Source organism: Tursiops truncatus, chromosome 4 (assembly GCF_011762595.2).
Source record: "Tursiops truncatus isolate mTurTru1 chromosome 4, mTurTru1.mat.Y, whole genome shotgun sequence".
In the NCBI taxonomy this organism is placed as follows: Eukaryota; Metazoa; Chordata; class Mammalia; order Artiodactyla; family Delphinidae; genus Tursiops; species Tursiops truncatus.
Window position 1 is genome coordinate 97,065,670 of NC_047037.1, and position 19,417 is coordinate 97,085,086.

Sequence of the window (19,417 nt, forward strand, 5' to 3'; positions counted from 1 at the left end):
TGGGTTATTAGAAGATATTGAATATAATTCCCTGTGCTATACAGTAGGTTCTTGTTGGTTATCTATTTTGTGTATAGTAGTATGTACCTGTTAACCCCAAACTCTCAACTTATCCCTCTTGCCCTCCTTTCCTTTTTGGTAACCATAAGTTTGTTTGCGAAGTCTGTGAGCCTATTTCTGTTTTGTAAATAAGTTCATTTGTATCATTTTTTTAGATTCCACATATAAGTGATATCATATGATATTTGTCTTTCTCTGTCTTACTTCACTTAATATTATCATCTCTAGGTCCATCTGAAATCTATTGAATAAACTAACATGAAGTGAAATGAATGATTAACTACTTCATTGTTCTCTTTTCTTAATTTTCACATATTGTAAAAAGGTTAGTACTAAATTGAATAAGGTGCACCACTAATATTACATAATATTGTGGTAAATTCTATTAAAAGTTGAGTGCAGGTCTTTGGTCAAAAACATAACCCTTGATTCTACTATTGTTTTGAGGATGCATTTAAACTATTGTTTTAATTTATTTTTCTTTTTTTGGGAAATTTTAGGCTCCATTTAGGGCTCCATGGTTGTGAAATTTTCAAAAGTAACTACCTTTGGGAGATTTCTGTTCCAGGGTTTGATAAAGAATAGCAATAATATTAAAATATTTATTAGAGGCAAATTTATTTTCTGTAATATTGAAAACAAAAAGACAAAAATAAAAATGCTTGGGACTTCCCTGGTGGTGCAGTGGATAAGAATGTGCCTGCCAATGCAGGGGACATGGGTTTGAGCCCTGGTCCGGGAAGATCCCACATGCCGTGGAGCAAATAAGTCCGTGTGCCACAACTACTGAGCCTGCGCTCTAGAGCCCATGAGCCACAACTACTGAGACCACACACCACAACTACTGAAGTCTAAGGCCTGTGCTTCGCAACAAGAGAAGCCACTGCAATGAGAAGCACACGCACTGCAACAAAGAGTAGCCCACGCTCGCCACAACTAGAGAAAGCCCACGTGCAGCAACGAAGACTCAATGCAGCCAAAAATAAATTAATTAAATAAATAAATTTATATACAAGATAAATGCTTGTATGGTTGAAAAGGTTGCCACGTCCCTGGCTAAGTACCTCACGTGGGTAAGGTAGCCTGACTATTATATCCATATATATATATATATATATTTTTTTTTTTTTCTTTTGCGGTACGCGGGCCTCTCACTGTCGTGGCCTCTCCCGTTGTGGAGCACAGGCTCCGGACGCACAGGCTCAGCGGCCATGGCTCACGGGCCCAGCCGCTCCGCAGCATGTGGGATCTTCCCGGACCGGGGCACGAACCCGTGTCCCCCGCATCGGCAGGCGGACTCTCAACCACTGTGCCACCAGGGAAGCCCTATCCATATTTTTTTTAATCACAGAAAATTGCCTTGATGGATGAATTAGCACTCTTATTATGAACTTATTTATTACCATATTACAGACTTAAATAAGCAAAATCAACATGACCTGGCCATAGGCTTTTAGTATCCAGAGATAATTGGATTGAAAATAAAATTTTTTACTCTATGTGGAAAGCCATCAGAAGAATTATAGATGGAAAAACAAGACTGGAGAATTTTTTAAGACTTGAAAATTCTACAACATAGAGAAAAGGGGAGAAAAATGTATAGTGACATAGGGTATGGTATAGACGGTACAGGGAAGGGTTGGTCTCATTTCTTCATACTGATACAGTTTTATTTTGCAGATTTTTAAGTTCATGGGGAAGCGAGAAAGAAAAATTAGCAAAGATGGAAACCATGTACTAATTTCTTATTCAGTAGAATATGACTAAGTATTATTTCATGGTTATGCATATAAAATACAATTCAAAATGAAAGATTGAAATGTGTGGCATTTGAAAGATATTCATATTTTGGACACACCACGGGTATAAAAAATTCTTATTCTTTCTTCTTACCACTTTTGATGATAGTAAGACGGTGTTAAGGTGCATCCCTTTCCGTCAGCCTTTTATGATGTATTTTGTATTATTTGCATTTGTTTTCTTACTGATTGAGCTTTCATTGTAGTTGACTGACATCATTTTTTCCTTAGAGTTTTTATTACATTAAGAATAAATGTATTTACTGCTTAGAGTGAGACATTAAACTAGTATATTAACATTTTTTCAAAGATGGTAAAATTTGCAAAATACTCACAAATATTTTCTTTATGAATAGCATAATTCAACTGTAGGTATTACTGGAGAAACTGGAAAAACAAATTATTGCCTTTTGGTCTTCCCTTCCTTTTGTAGCTACATCAACAAATAGGATGACAATACAGTCCAAAAATATTTCCATTTCTTTTAAGAGTGAGACCTTAAGGTCCACTTGAATTCTTACACTGTCTCCCCTTCCCAGAACCTTTTTAAATTTTGGCAACTTTTTGCAATTACGTAATGGAAGCACAATTCCTGTGCAGAAGCTTATTCTACAAGGTGCCAAGTTAGATATTATAAAGAAAATACCCTACTCTATCTTAGGAAATGTTTCTATCATTAAAATAATACTGACAGTTCACAGATAGCAGAGGGAAATGGGTTGATGAGATCTGAAAGCTCTCCATTTCAGTAGGGAAAAGATGTACAACTGTTTTAAACCAAATGACAAACTCTCATTAACAACAACAAAAAAAAACCAAACAAACAACTCCTCATTCAATAATGCTTTAAGTCGACTGGTCTATCTTTTCACAGCTTTTGGGCTCAGATGCTTATAAATGATCAACAGTGTGCCACCCCACTCCTTTAGGAAGGCAAGCAGAGAGAGGCATTTGAATCTGAATCCTGACTCTAACTTAGTAGCTGGACAGTACCAGGCAGTTTGTATAACCTCTCTGAAGCCCTATTTCTACAGATATAAAATGGGAATAATGACCTTTGCCTTCCAGGATTGTTTTTAGGATTACAGATAGTGTATATAAAATGTCTGGTGCAATCGTATTCACCCAGAAGGTGCTCAATGCACAGTGATTAAACTTGAGAAGACAGCACTTCTTGTAAACTCATACTCTAAGTGTGGTCCCCATGGCATGTTTGGCTTACATCACCTAATACTGAAAGCCTGAGTGAATGCAGGACACTCTGAGATTTCAGACCTGATGACATCGTGGTAGGGTCCCAGAACCTGAACCTGTCTGACTGTTCTGAAGAGGTTACTTAGTGAATCCACTTAAATAATTTAGCTCATTTCAGGTCTTGGCCCCCAAACCTGGTTTCATGAAATGTTTGACTTTTCAGCCTACTCTTCTGATCATATAGAGGCAAAGTCACGGACTCTCCTAGTCGACATTCACAGCACTTTAGCTTGGCTGAGAGAAGCCACTGATGTAAAATCAGAATGTTTACAACATGACAATACTGGGTTCAATAGCTGGACTTTTGTATTTTTTTTTAGAAGATGTTGGGGGTAAGAGTTTATTAATTTATTTTTATTTATTTATGCTGTGTTGGGTCTTCGTTTCTGTGTGAGGGCTTTCTCTAGTTGTGGCAAGCGGGGGCCACGCTTCATCGCGGTGCGCGGACCTCTCACTATCGCGGCCTCTCTTATTGCGGAGCACAGGCTCCAGACGCACAGGCTCAGTAGTTGTGGCTCACGGGCCCAGTTGCTCCGTGTCATGTGGGATCCTCCCAGACCAGGGCTCGAACCCGTGTCCCCTGCATTAGCAGGCAGATTCTCAACCACTGCGCCACCAGGGAAGCCCCGGGACTCTTCTTTTTATATGAGTTTATTTGAGGCACAGTCAGGGTAACTGGAATCATATGATTGGAAGGATTCCTAAGGGTTCGTTTGGAATCACTGAATCACTGAAGCTCAGGCTGGAAGATATCATGTGGTCCTATCCACCTGCTTCCCAGCAGGACCACCCACACTCCCTTTCACAAACCAGAATTTGTCCTATCCCTTAAGAGCTGCTGAGAAGGAGTTCTGGAGGTATTAAACAATCATCAAAGATGCTTATGTATTGTGCCTAGTTATAGCTCTTCCCACATCTAAATAAAGCAAAAAAGAATTTCCGTTTTCAATGAATGGTCTATCAATCTTAGTATATGAAGTAAGGTTAAATTTATATTTTCTTTCCTATGATTTTATTCTCCTTTTTCCGACCAGGAATATTTATTTATTTAACAAATATTTTATGAGTGCCTACAATATGCTAGGCTCAGGGCTTGGTATGATTTTGGTAAATATGGAAAGGAGCAAAGGATAAACTTTGTCTTCTAGAATCCAGAGTCTCACTGGGGAGAAAGACATGTGAAAGAATAATTAAAATATGATAAGCACTATAATAGAGGTATGAAAAATTCTATGAAAGTACAAAGGAGAAAACAAATAATTTAAAATCTGGTGCTTTTTCTCTCTGAACTTTTTCTGCAAAACTCATCCTTCATTCAGAAGATAACAATTCTCTATTCTTTCTTTCTGCACTTAGAAGCATATTTTACAAAACTTAACGTCAGAAAGTTCTTCCTCTGTAGCCTGAGTCCCTGGTAGAAGGGAGAGTGGGAGGGGAACTGGTGCTGACTGAGTGGTAACCACGGCCAGCGGGAGGTAGTTAGTATTTTTCTCATTTTCAAGATTTTATTCACCATTGAATTTCTGATGTAATAGGTGCTCAATGAATAGTGTTAAATAAGTGAAAGAGGAAACAGCATCAGAGAGGTTACGTGACATGCCTTAAATCACAAAACTGGTAAGTTCTTATATGTTCTGTGGCCTTTACACAACTCTAAGCCACTTAAACCTTTTCCAGTGATTTCAGAGTGGATGGAGGTGGAGAATATCAGATTATATTTCTTTGTATTAAGGGTCTCCCTACACTTGAAGGTCAAATCCAATAGCTTCTCTTTCTTGTTGCATAGCCATTGCATCAATCCTAATGGTGAAAAGAGCTGGCTCTGGAGTCCAACTCTCTGGGTTCAAATCCCAGCTCCTCTGCTTGCTAGCTACTTAACAAACGGTAGTCTTCCCATCCATGAAATGAGAACAACAATAACGTTTCTCTCATAGAGCTGCCGTACTGATGAAAGGAGATAACCAACATACGTGCTTAATGTGGAGCCTGAATATAGAAGCCCTTCATACACATGGGCTAATATCTGTCTCAAGTGTCAAAATATCCTTGAGAGGCAGTGATAGTCTCCCTTAGTGACTTGTTTCAGAGACCCAACCAGGAAATTCTTCTTTGCGTCTAACCCAAAGCACCACTTTCTGCTGTAATTGAAGGCCATTTCCTCGGGTTCTAGTCTCTGAGGAAATTCAGAGCAGCTGGTCTTTCATATTCGTGATGACTTTTATTAAGCCAGCCACACTTTAGAGTTTTTGTTTCTAGACTAAATACACCCCCCAGTCAGAAAGTTTTTCTACATAAATCTTTTTTTTTTTCCTCCGTCTAATATTTCAGTCTTTTTTGGACCCTTAAGGAACAAGGCCATTGGTGTAAAAATTTTGCAGATGGAAAATATAAGAGATTTTTTCTTTGAAAATAGAGTCTACAATTGCTGACCTAGAGTTACTGGAAACTCTCAGCCAGGGATATGTGATGAAACAGTTGCTAATGAAATAACTCAGGGATGAAAATTTCCCTGGATATTAAAAATACACCCCAATCCATGTTTATGTATATTTTATCCACAGTAATTCATCTTGTAAATGTGTAATGTGTTGGCCTATTTTTCTGACTGTGTCAAATAGAGATTCTGACTTGGCCATTGCCATGCCAGAAACAGATTGAACCTTTTCTACAAATATAAACCAATTTGCAAAAAGAATAGAATAATTCTGGAAAGACCTGTTGAGATAATTTATCTCATGTCTCATGACCATACACCAAGTTAGTGGGAGTGAAGTATTCTGACTTCAAGGCTCTTTATTTGATATCAAGAGCTGCTTTTTATGTTGATTTCAATAAACAAATAGGCTACTATTGATATATGAAATGAAATTGCCTAATAATGACCTGAAACTATGTCATAGAAAGACAGAGGAAGACTTTCCGTAATGTTTTGAACAAATATAATTTTCCCATTTTCTGGGGTTATAAAGAGCAGATAGTAATAAAATCCTACAAAGAATATAGGTGGGAAGGTTTCTCTCTCATTCTCCTTTTCTTTGTTATTATACAAATGTCACTTCCTATGTGTCCAGCTTCTATCTGGATTGAACACAGAAAAGGGCAGTTGGTAGTAATATTATTCCATATTCTTAAACTGATCTCCCTTGGCTTTTACAATTACCTAATGTCTGTCTTTAAGCACGTTTTAGACTTAGAAGATTGCAACCTTGGCTCAGAAAGGAGCAGTCTTATTCCTCAGGCTATTTTCTTAAGCTCTGAAAGCTTTAGTGAAATAATGCATTATTATGTCACATATGGTGCTCATCTCAGATGACTGCTAGAAGCTGCTGAGTTCTATATCCGTAAGAGATATCCATATGTGGTTAGAGTGAGTTTGTGTGTCAACATTTATATGGAGAATGATTTCCTGTGCTTTTCATCCCTCAGTATTTGGAACACTTTATTTGTAGTGGGAGAAAGAAAAATCTAAACATATCTTTAAGTATAGGACACTCCAGTGAGTCCTAAGAAGCTGGTTTTTGAATAAATTATCCTGTGTTTCCTAATGTGAAAAACACTCTCCAGTGGATTTTTGTTATTAAAATGTTCTCTTTCCCAATGAGCTCTCCTCAAAATTATAATTACTAGTAACTGTTTTGATGGAGAATTTGAACAGTTCTGCCACTTTTTTTTTAATATATAGATTTATTTTATTTACTTATTTATTTATTTATTGGCTGCGTTGGGTCTTCGTAGCTGCACGCAGTCTTTCTCTAGTTGCGGCGAGCGGGGGCTACTCTTTGTTGTGGTGTGTGGGCTTCTCATTGCGGTGGCTTCTCTTGTTGCAGAGCATGGGCTCTAGGCTCACAGGCTTCAGTAGTTGCAGCACACAGGCTTCAGTAGTTGTGGCTCGCGGGCTCTAGAGCGCAGGCTCATTAGTTGTGGCACACAGACTTATTTGCTCCACAGCATGTGGGATCTTCCCGGACCAGGGCTCAAACCCATGTCCCCTGCATTGGCAGGCACATTCTTAGCCACTGCACCACCAGGGAAGCCCATGTGACATTATTTTTAAGCACACAAAGGGAGGAGTGAAAATAGTCTTGAGAGGCAATCTAGTTGCAAAAACAACAACAAACAACACCCAGAACATTGGATATCTAGTTTACTATATGAGAGAACTTCTGGATACTCAATGTTCTGACTTTACCTGTTCTCAAATCTTATATTCTAGATGAGCTCAGTGCTGGTAACATATCCTTCTATTGCAAAAGTGTAAAATGACTCCTCTTCCATGTTTACCATTGTCTTCCCTTTCTTAAAAGTCTCCTCTAGGCCAATGAGAAAAATTTCATCACAGGCACTTATGTTACATGATGTATCGAGTCCAAGTCATAATGACAAAACAATGGTTGAGAAACAACCCAGCAGTTGTTTGAGAATATCACTGGCCAGTGACTCAGTCCCCAACATTTCAGACAAATTGTTTTGGGAATTGTATTGCCTCAAGGAGAGAAAGGCAAGCTTATTCACCCACATGTTGCAGGGAAGCCAGGAAGGTGATAATTTGTTCCCCTGTATAAAGGTGTTCCACCCACTCCTACCCACAAGTGGGAGTGAGCAATGGGGCTTTTGGCCTGAGGGGTGGAGTCACACTTGTCCCCCTCATTTCCTTGTAAGGATGTTGGGGAGACCAATGAGATCATGTCTGTGAAGTAGGTTGACTGGAATGTGCTCATGTTGTCCAATGTAAATTATGCCAATAAGAATTTTTTTTTTTAATTTCCCATTTCTTTTCTTACAACTCTGACAAACCATTGGCAACCTGTGCAGATTTTCCCCTGTCCTTAAGTTCAAGTCCCTCTGCTAGCATACCCTGGGTAATTCATTTTTGGTCTGTGTGTAAGTGGCCAAATCTTAGCTCTTTGTCCTGCAGAACCTTCCCATAGACAGCTAGATCTGTTCTGAGTGAGGAACTGTACAGAAAAGTACAAAGGAAGACTTGTAGTTGGCCATACTGTCTAGAAAATTTATCATAAAATCACATAATATTGAGTTCTCTAGACCTTGCCTGAGATGGTATTCAGAAATCCTCTATTCAAAACTGCTTCTTTAGACACCTTGTATATTTTCATGTGATATAAGATGTTATGCATGAGGAAGCTATTTGATTACATGATTTTAAGAGAGCCAGAAAGACCTTTGACCATCATGTGTTATTTTTTTTCCTTTTGGTACTCTCCCTCTAAAACATAAAACCAATTTAAAACCAGTGGTTTCAATGGAAATTTTCCTAAAGTCCATTTTTATTTTCTGATGTTATCAGGGAATCACTGGTGAATATTCAAATAGCTGTGATATCCTGCTTTTAAGAAATGTAGGGGCTAACAAAAGAGAGAAAGAGGAAGAAAGATATGAGGATTGGTTTTAGAAAATTACTATCAATTTAGTTGTATTTACATGGATTTTTGATCTATTTTTTTAGCACTTGTCCCATCAGATTATTACTCTTAAAACAGTAATTTCTTGAGGTCTATTCTCTAAATTCCTTTTCACATACCTGATAAGCTAATGTTTTAAATGCTATTGTAAATGATGTCTTTTTAAAAGTTTCATTTTCTATTTGTTTAATGTTTGCATATAGAAGTTAATTGCTTTTTGGATATTGGACCTTGTATCCAACAGGCTTGATATTTGCATTTATTAATTCTAATAATGAATAACAAAAATTATATATTTTCCCTTTCCTATCCTTATGCCTTTTATTTCTGTTTCTTGTCTTGTGCATTGACTGGGACCTCCAGTATAATTAGAACAAAAATGGTGATAGTAGGCATCCTTGCCTTGTTCCAAAAGTCACAAGTAAGGAAAATGTTTGTTGTAGGACTTCTGTAAGTACACTATCAGATTTAAAAAGTCCCCTTGGTTTGCTAAGTACTTTCATTATCAATGGGTGTTGAATTTTATCAAATGCTTTTTGAAACTACTACATTTATTATGTGATTTTCTCTTTTTTTCTGTAAATGTGGTGAATTCATGGATTGATTTGTGAATCATAAACCATCCTTGCATTCCTGAAAAAAGTCCATTTGGTCATGCTAAGGTTGTTTATGATTTTTGCATCTATGTGTCTGCTATTTTTCTTTCTTGTAATGTCCTTGTAAGGTTCTGCTGGGCTGTTAAATAATAGAAAAGTGTCTCTTGTCCCTTTTTTCTACTGTCTGGAAATATTTGTTTTAGATTTATGTTATTTATTCTTTAAATTCTGAGATAATTCACTGGCAAAACTATCTGGAAAGTAGAGTTTTCTTTGTGGGAAGGTTTATAAAAATAGTTTTAATTTCTTTCATAATATCAGACAATTCAGGTTTTCTATTTTTTTGGTGTCAGTCTGGTAATAATTTCATATAAATAGTCATATTTACTGGCATAAAGTGTTTCATAATATCTTTTAATAATCTTTTAAATGTTAGCTGGTAGTTTACAATGCTATTTCTACAACCAGTAATAATGCCAAATACAATGATCAGTTCTTGAAGTTTGCCAAGCCATTTCCTATTATCACAAAAATTTACAAAACTAAATGAGGTGAAATAATACTGACATGAATAGCACACTCTTTTTTATCTCTGTGACATCAAATGTTTACATTTAATATGAAAGTACTTCTTCAGCCACAGGGGGAATCAAATGCTAGTTATACTTGTTTTTGGAGACTTGTGGCTTGTATAACCTGAGGCATACTGCCAATAGCTCATAAATATCACCTTTCAGTTGCCTTTTGTTCTTGAGATTATTCCAAGGATGTGTTGATAAATGCATAGATTCCCTAAATGAAAAGTGTGATGTTCAGTGGGGATGATAAGGGAAGTTTTTACTAAAATATTTCTGGTGTTAGTTATTTCAACTTCAAGCAGCATAGGCTAGTAATTCTGTCACAAAATTAATCATGTTTAGCTTCATTAGTTACTGACTGGGTGACTTGGGTGAGTAACCTAAGTATCTTGTGGTACTCTTTTACAAGATATGAAGTGGAGTTAACATGATTTTCCCTTTGTGTATCATTGATGCTTATAGCAAATAATGAGATATTGTATGTAGTGCCTTATGCTCCAGGCAACATCCAGAAAGAAGGTCTTAGCCTATGAAGCTGATGGAAGCAGTTCTGATCTTTGATAATTTTTCTCTGGGCCAAAACTAAAGCAGGAAAGGTAGCAATGGAAAGAGATCTCTGAGGAACTTCAAAATGTCAGTTGACCATGGCTATAGCTCTCTATGCCATTGTGAAGCATCAGAAGGAACTGTTCCAGAAACTGATGTTGGGAGCACACTTTCCTTAGACTGTGAATGGAATGATAAAAGCAGAAAGAATAACCAAACAAAAAGACATTTCTATAATTATTCCTAGACTGCCTTTGTAGGAAAGTGAATTTCGGGCTGGGAGAGACTGTAGAGGTCATTGAGTCTGGTGTCCTAACATTCCCCTAAAAAAGAACTGAGCCCTCAAAGATTAAGTGACACCTATAGTAGAGAAACTAATGCTACAGATGTGTCTTGCTTTAAGGAAAACCAGATTCCAAAATTTGAAATGTGAAAACAGATAAACTAAAGGGTAATTATTACTTTACAAAGGACTTTTATTATTCAGTAAGTAACCCGCTGAGCATTTATTAAGTAGCAAATTCCTGGTGAATTCAAGAAGTGATTTAATTTGCAAACACTTGATTTTCATGCAGTTTCAGCAACACATTTGTTGAGGGAAGCAAGGTACACTAATATTCTTTCTGTGACTGGCCAGTGTGAGCTCAGTCATTTACCTGGGTGTTTGCCAGGGCACACATGACTAGGGACAATTTATGGCATTTTCCCAGGTGGTGAGGTATGTGGATGTTGTTGCTTTTACTGAACAAAATGTGGAGCCTGTGCTGTACAAGCCAGAATAGAGAGGGTGGTCCATGAGCTAGGGCTGGAGGGCCTTTCAAGTCTGAGGCATTGGCAGGATATTGCTTTCCTTCTTGTCAGCCACACCTTCAAGACTTTTTTAATGGATACAGTACATTTTATCACAAAGGTATATTAAAAATGGAACAGAAGTTGGGTGGAGTAGCAATACCACAGTTGAAAACCTTCACCTCCAAGTTGACAGGATGGAGTGAGTAAGGCACCCCTTGCCAAGCCTGTTTATCTTGGCTCAAAGCACCAGCAGGGGAGTGTGAGGGCCCCCTCTGGCCACTAAACTGAAGTGTTCTTCTTTTGCCTCAACTCCCTCCATTCCCAAGGGATTTCCTGTCAACAGTCTCAACAAAGGGTTTTGATAGAAAAAAGGAAGGGTTATGTGGGTTCATTACCTTTAAGGCATCCATTCATGAAAAAAAGCAAGTGATCATGAAAAGAGATAGCATTAAGGATAGATTTTTTTTAATATGCTTCAAGATATTGTACCTTGAGACTTTTCCATAAAACTATGAAATCATTAGGCTAGGTTATGGTTAGAAACATTCTCTTAGAGGTGCCTGTGCAAAAAGCCACATGGAAATTTGAAATATAACAATAATAATTAATGTACATTGAGGGCTGTTCTAAATGCTCTCTCTATATTAATTCATTTAGTCTTTATAACACCCTATGTGGTAGGCACTATCTTCATCATCATCACCACCATCATCATCATCATCATCATCATCATCATCCCTATTGTCCAGACGTGGAAGGTGAGGTACACAGAGGTTAAAAAGCTTACCCACAGTTGCACACTTAGTAGTAAGTGGTGGAGACTGGATTCAAACTCAAGCAATCTGACTGGGAATCTCAACACCTATGCTCTGCTACTTCTTTAAAATTGAACATAAGTTAGATTTTAAAAGAAATACCTGAAGATCAACAGTTGCCTCAGAATCAGAATAGGAGTGAAACAAAGGCAGGAAAATAAAATTATAATGAAAAACAAAAAAATTTTTTTCTCCTCAAGTGGTGTATAAAATTTACTTTCATGTAAATGTTAAGGACAAATAATAGAGAAACTGTTTAATTTAATGAATAATAAACTCAAGTTATTTGTACCAAAGGCAAAAAATTGTTTTTAAAACTGTTATAAAGATATATAAAATGATTTAGGCAAATTCATGGGTGGTGGTAGTCTCATAATAGATTTTGAAGGCAACGAGGATGTCTCTAATATCCGAATCTGAAAATTCACTCAGCCTTTTTTTCACTAGAAAATTCAAGGAATTTTACTCTTTAATCAAGGAGGTCCACCAAGCCCTTCTCCCTCAACTTTTGGTGCCAAATTATGTGATACTAAACTATGTGTTGCCCATTCAATAACCACATGTAGTAATTTTGATGGACTTATGACCTTGTACTATTTTTCACTACAAAGCATTTCTTAAATGTTAAAAGAAAAAAAAGTCCACCAGAAATGGAAGCGTCAACAGAAGTGAAAGTTTGTTAATTCAAAGAAGTGAATCTGTTTCTTACTTGTAAAGCACTACCTTAATAAGATATCTAGCTACAAAAATCCCCCGATTTATTTATTGCAGCATCAAAATTGATTTCTGGAAAGGTTGGCTGACTAAGCAGATGTAGGAAGCATATCTTCTAACTCGAACTATGTAGTAATGCCAGCTATAATATAAATTAAAAACTATTAGCTACAAAGCTAAGTTCAAAAGCCAGAAAGGGAAATCTTTTAAGTAGCAAGAAATAGAGGGAACTTAAATCATTGTAATGAGTGGTGGTTGATGCCATGCGGGCCAAGGATATTAGCATGGATATATGCTTTAGAAGCTAATGTCTAAAGGACTTTGTACAATGGGGAAATATATTTGGGAATAGCCTGTCTAATTCATACAAGGAGGTAGAAGTCCAGAGGCAGGCTTAGGATATAGCATGGGGATACGGCTTGGAAACAGATCATCTTCCCTGGCCATGGTGGAAATTGGAAGTCCAAATCCAGGCTTCTTGTGGGACCTGAGTTTGAATAACCCAAGTAGTGCAGAAACACAACTAGAGTCTAAGCCAAGAGATGGGTTAAACAAAAACCTAGATAAATTGAAGGCATAAGGAAAGCACTCAGAATGAAGACCAGAGAGATAAGGAGATGGAAAATATCAGAGAAGTTAAGAAAACATGGAAGACAGGAAAGAGTAGTTCCAATATACATCTAATGGAAGTACAAAAATCTTCCCTATAAATCAAAGTAATAGTTATTTTTTATATAAAAGAAGAAGCAATGTCACCTACATATAAGAAATTTAGATATTGAAGCTAATTATTAGAAAAATGAAAATCAAAACTATAATGAGGTACCACCTCACACTGGTCAGAATGGCCATCATTAAAAAGTCTACAAATAACATATGCTGGAGAGGGTGTGGAGAAAAGGGAACCCTTCTACACTGTTTGTGGGAATGTAAATTGGTATAGCCACTATGAAGAACAGTATGGAGGTTCCTTAAAAAACTAAAAATACACTTGCCATATGATCCAGCAATCCCACTCCTGGGCATATACTAAGAGAAAACTCCAATTTGAAAAGATACATGCACCCCTATGTTCATCGCAGCACTATTTACAATAGCCAAGATGTCGAAGCAACCTAAATGTCCATTGACAGATGAATGGATAAAGAAGATGTGGGACGTATATACAATGGAATACTATTCAGCCATAAGAAAGAATGAAATAACGCCATTTGCAGTAACATGGATGGACCTAGAGATTATCATATGAAGTGAAGTAAGTCAGAAAGAGAAAGACAAATACCATATGATAATACTTACATGTGTAATCTAAACTATGACACAAATGAACTTATTTATGAAACAGAAACAGACTCACAGACATAGAAAAAATATTTATGGTTACCAAAAGGAAAAAGGGGTGGGGGAGGGATAAATTAAGAGTTTGGGGTTAGCAGATACAAACTACTATATATAAAATAGATGAACAAAAAGGTCCTACTGTATAGCACAGGGAACTACATTCAATATGCTGTAATAAGCCATAATGGAAAAGAATACGAAAAAAGAATATGTATATATATGTATAACTTAGTCACTTTGCTGTACACCTGCAATGAACATAACATTGTAAATCAACTATGCTTCAATTAGAAAAAAAGAATTTAGATATTGAAATAGAGAATAGGTTTTCTACCTCTCTTTTCAATAGCTCTTCTGGAAATGTGGAAGTTTAATTAATTTTTCCTGCTCTGAGCTGTGGAGGCTCCCTATGGATTAATTTGCTGACTGCCTCTGTGGAGCCCTTCAGGTATCAATAGTTCCAGATTACTTGTGTCTTTTCTCTTTAAAAGGTTTCAGGCTCTAAAGTGGATAACTCCATATAATTTAATTAGGATGTTCTATAGAGAAGACAATCAAATGAATAGCCAAAGTTCCCAAAGTCCTGCTTTTCACTTTTGTAGCAGATTTGGGAGAGATGGTCTAGATAATTGAGTACTTACTCCTCTTAAAACTTGGTGTACATAATCAAGAGTTTTAACTTTTCTACTTTAAAACATCCTCTCATCAAAGAAATTAAAAAATGTTTCTGAGCTGTAAAGCATCTGAAGAATTGTCTTTTCTATAATACTCTCAAAGAAGGTTTTGATATCACATACATCTTAATTATTACCTTTACTTTTTCATATTTAAAAAATAATTTTACTCCTATTCCTTTTAAATCATCTTCCTTCCCCCTGATTCATGCTCCATATTCTTTTTTATTTTTTCGTTTTTCTTTTTTTTAGTTTTTTATTTTATATTGGAGTATAGTTGATTAACAATGTTCTGTTAGTTTCAGGTGTTCAGCAAAGTGATTCAGTTATACATATACATGTATCTATTCTTTTCCAAATTCTTTTCCCATTTAGGTTATTATACAATATTGAGCAGAGTTCCCTGTGCTATGCAGTAGGTCCTTGTTGGTTATCTATTTTAAATATATTAATACATGCTCCATACTCTTTAAAATGTTTTTCCTCAAGGATTTTGTTTGCAGATTTGTAGAGAATTGATAAAAAGGAATTACACGTTTTAAACACTCCCTCCCCACCAGTCACACAGACTCAGACACACAGACACACACAGACAGACAGACACACACACACACACACACACACACACACACACACACAACAGGAGAGACTGGGTGTGCCACACTGAGAGGTAAAGAAGGCAAACAATCCAGCATCTCCAGAGGCATTGAAAAGAGGGTATCTTCTTCACTGATAGATTTAACAGTCCCCTGCTTTCTCTCCAAAAGCTGGTTCCAAGTGGGTTTACCCATAAGCATGGGACAACAGGATGACTGAATTTGACTAACATTAGGCTAACTTTATATGAATGAAAGAATCATAAATGTGTCGTTCCATTCACCGCATTTCAGGCAATCATACCTGACATGCAACAAGATATATGACGATTATCACTCAAATTCCTCTTTGGTTCAAAAACTTCCTAAAATGGTTATGACTTAAAAATATATATATATTTTTAGGTAACTACTGCTAATGTCAGAGTGATAGTACCTTGGCTTTTTTTTAACCTCATTTGGAAAATAAGCTCTTCAGCTGAAATATAAAACATGTGTATATTTCAGACCGAGGAAAAAAATGCTAAGCCTGATATAAATATGTGAAATATAAGCCATCTCTTTTTTGGATCCTAGAGGTGGTGTATTGTGTTTGAGTCAGAAATTGTATAGCAGTTTGGTAAGTTCAAGAAAAAGACTCTGGAAAACTTTTTTTTCCTTTGGAATGAAGTGAAAGAATTAGTTGCAAAAATTTCATTATTACCTATATGTCTGTAAAGCTTTTTTGTTTGTTTGTTTCCCCAAAGAGCTGGCTGGTATCACACCATAGCAATTCTCCTTTTATTTTCACTTCTATGAATAGAAATTAGAATTGAAATCTAACTTTCTGTTTCTTTTCCAGTAGGTTCTGGCTGTCTCTAGAATTCTTTTTACTATAAAACATACTGTTCTTCTATCTCCCAGCACTTCTAATTTTATCTTTCCTATTTTTCTTAAAGATATGGAGGCTGACTTATGTGGTTACTGTTTGGGGTATGAGAGTGGAAGCTCATTTCTAGTGCTACAAAGACATTTCATTAATTTGTTCAACATTTATTAAATATCTACCATGTGCTAGGCTTAATATGTCTGAGCCTTAGTTGTTCCATCTGGAGTCTTCAACTCTAAAATTTGCTGATCCTAAGCAAAAAGCATCCTTCCTAATTATTTAATATTGTGCCATTCCAACTTACCTACAAAGACATGAAAAATGTACTTTTTAATGCCTCTACGTATTTATAGGCCCTACTTCTGCCTGGAATGACCATCTTTCCTTCTTCATTGATCTGATGACTCCTCATCCTTTAAAATTCAACTCAAATGATAGCCCAGCCTCCTTAGTCTGGTTTAGATCCTATCTCCTGTGCTCCCACTACCCCTGTGCCTTTCTCTTTCACAACATTTGTCATGTTTTACTATAAAATTCTGTGGTGGATAAACTTTAAGATGGCCCCCAATTATCCCTGCCTCCATCCTGTTAGCAGATTCTCACTGTTGCCTTTTTGACTTACACACTTTGATAAAAGAAGCAACCATGTTGGGGAGGTCCACGTGGCAAGGCATTGAGGATGGCCTTCAGACAAAAGCCAGCAAGACACTGAGGACCTCAGTCTGGCAGACCACAAGGAACTAAATCCTGCCAACAACCACATGGGCTTGAAAATATAGCCTTCTCCAGTTGAGCTTTCAGATAAGACCTCAGCTCTGACTGACGCCTTGATTGAAACTTTGTAAGAGACCCTGAAGCAGAGGATCCAGCTAAAATACTCAATTTCTGACCCACTGAAGTTGTGAGATAATAAATGTAAATTTGTTAAGCTACTAAGTGTGTAAGTTACTCTTTACACAAAAATTTACTTATCAATTTATTTACTTTACTCTCCCATTGGATTACAAGATTCTTCAGACTGAACACCCTGTCTTTTTCACTTTTGAATCATCAAAACCTAACACTACACCTGGCACAGAATAACTAGTTAAATATTTTTTGAACAGTGTAGTAGTGAAGCAGGCTCATGTCAGCTTTCCACTACTAACTTTGCGATCTACATTTCATTCAAGTTTGAGACTCAGGTTTTCTATGTGAAAAATTAGAGGGTCAGACTTAATATAGCTCAATTCAACTCAAGCAGTTTCCATATCTGAGTTTTTCTCTTTAAAAGTAAGTGTCAATGATATGTGTGAGACCATATTATATTTTAGTAGATGACTTGATCTTCAATGGATTTTTATATTCTGGTATATTTTTAACTGTGATGTGCAAAAAGTAATTATAGCAAGAATAGTGTATCTTTGACTTTTAGAAATGAAGACTCTCATTTAAAAAAACCCTAAAGGATTAAATAGAACACAAAAACTGGATGAACCCATGAAAAATTGAAATCAGTTTTATAAAGGGCATTTGATGACATGTAGCATGACATTTAGCAGCTTTCTTAATTAAGTGGACTAAAAAACAGATAACACAATTTTAGACAGGAATTGCTTTTTCCATGCTGACAGGAAACCTTTGTTTTGTTTTAGCCAGATGCTCGAAAAAATACTATCTATAATAGCTTTGCCAAAGTGAAAAAAAGGTCTACAAATTCTCATTCATTTCTATCTTTTTTTAAATTTGCTGTATTATCTTCTCAAATGTTTCTTTCTTACACTGAGTGTTTAGCTGATAGGAAAATGATGATTCAATTCTTCAAAGACTGATGGACAAGACTTTTTTCATTTTCTAGGCCAGCACATATGTAGAAGATAATTCTTATTAAGCACATTAGATAATTCTTGATGAAATCAGTTAACTATCAGTTGGACCTACCTTTCCTTCCTCTCCACCCTCTTCCTTAAGTGTTATTTCTCCAAGTCCAGAAAACCTAGGCACGGATGATATTGAAATTTTGTTATTTAAAAGAAGAGTAGAAGATGAATACTTTCCTTTTACATGAGACTTGCACTCTTCATCTGTCCATCTATTTTTACTCTGTACAGACACCCCTTAAAACACTGACTGCAAGAAGGAATTAACATTCCTTGTGGTGTCTCAATACAATATTTTTATATCTCCCCTTAAGCACATCCTGTCCTATTATTTCCCACAAGAAAAAGGGATAAGAAACAATGATCAAATTCACTCTGATGTACGGACAATAAATTAGAATTGAAGGGAGCCACACCAGACAGAGAAAAACTCTTTTTCCCAATATTAAGCAATAGGTGGTCTTCTAAGGAAGGCTGTATCATCTCTATTTGAGGGGGTCTTTAAAAAAAGAAAAAAACATTTGTTTAGGTAGAATATTTTTGGAAGAAAAAGAAGATGAAGCTACCTGATAGTTCTTTTTTCTCCACCATTCACAATACAAAAATAGTTACAAAATATTGAGGTATACTATTTTTTATTCTATATAAAGCCAGGAATAATAATTTACCAATAATGCCTCTTGCAATGACATGAAATAGTTCCATGGCTCAGAACATAGAACCTGAAGGAATAGTTTAGGGCTCTCAGAGCTCATTTAGGTGATAGCATGTTACAGCAATTAGAATTAGGGCTTTAGAACTAAAGAAACGAGGGTTTGGATTCAGGTTCTATCTTCGACTGGCCAAGCCACATGTTATGCAGATTACTTAACCTTCTAAATTTGTTTCTTCATCTACAAAATGCAGATTATAATTCCTTTTATATAGAGTTATTTTGAATACAAAATAAAATAGTAACATGATAAATGCTCTCCATAGAACAGACAGATAATAGACAATAAATGGTACAGAATAGACAATAAATGGACAATACATGAGCCTGGCCTTAAACTGACAGATGAGGAAAATGAAGATTAGAGGTTAAGATCTCCCAAAGGATGTATGGTTAATTACAGAACTTTTGCTGGAAGAAAGGAGATTTCTTCCATAAACTGCAAGTTTTGTTTTACATCTATTCTTCAATTAAATTGCCATAGTATTTGTTTGAGAAAAGTAGATGTCCCTTATTACTGAGAGAGCAAGGAAAGTACAGAGAGGGAAACTGGTTTATATAATGACGGGAAACAAGTTTCAATGGAAAGCTGAAACCAACAAAATTAGATTAATCTACCCTTCCCAATAACTTTCCACATTGATCTGAACTTTTGTTCCCTGAATGCATATATTACAGAGGGATGCAATTAATGTGATAATTGAGGATCCAAGAAAGCTGGTGAAACTGTGAATGTGAAAGCAAAACCATATAGACCACCAACTTTTTCTGAGTTGCGGCAGAGAGAAAACTC

The 19,417-nt window shown here is 36.3% G+C and overlaps 1 protein-coding gene across 3 annotated transcripts in view; it reads right to left on the reverse strand.

Moving 5' to 3' along the window:
- The window catches only part of COL8A1 (collagen type VIII alpha 1 chain), a 162,921-nt gene that overhangs the window by 109,153 nt on the left and 34,351 nt on the right, over positions 1–19,417 (reverse strand). Inside the window, exon 2 of one of the 3 annotated variants that reach the window (XM_073804339.1) lies at positions 17,974–18,028. The exons of the other annotated variants lie outside the window; for them this stretch is intronic. The gene's annotated coding sequence lies outside the window, so the exon portion shown is untranslated. The remainder of the gene's footprint in view (positions 1–17,973; positions 18,029–19,417) is intronic. 3 annotated transcript variants of the gene reach the window in all.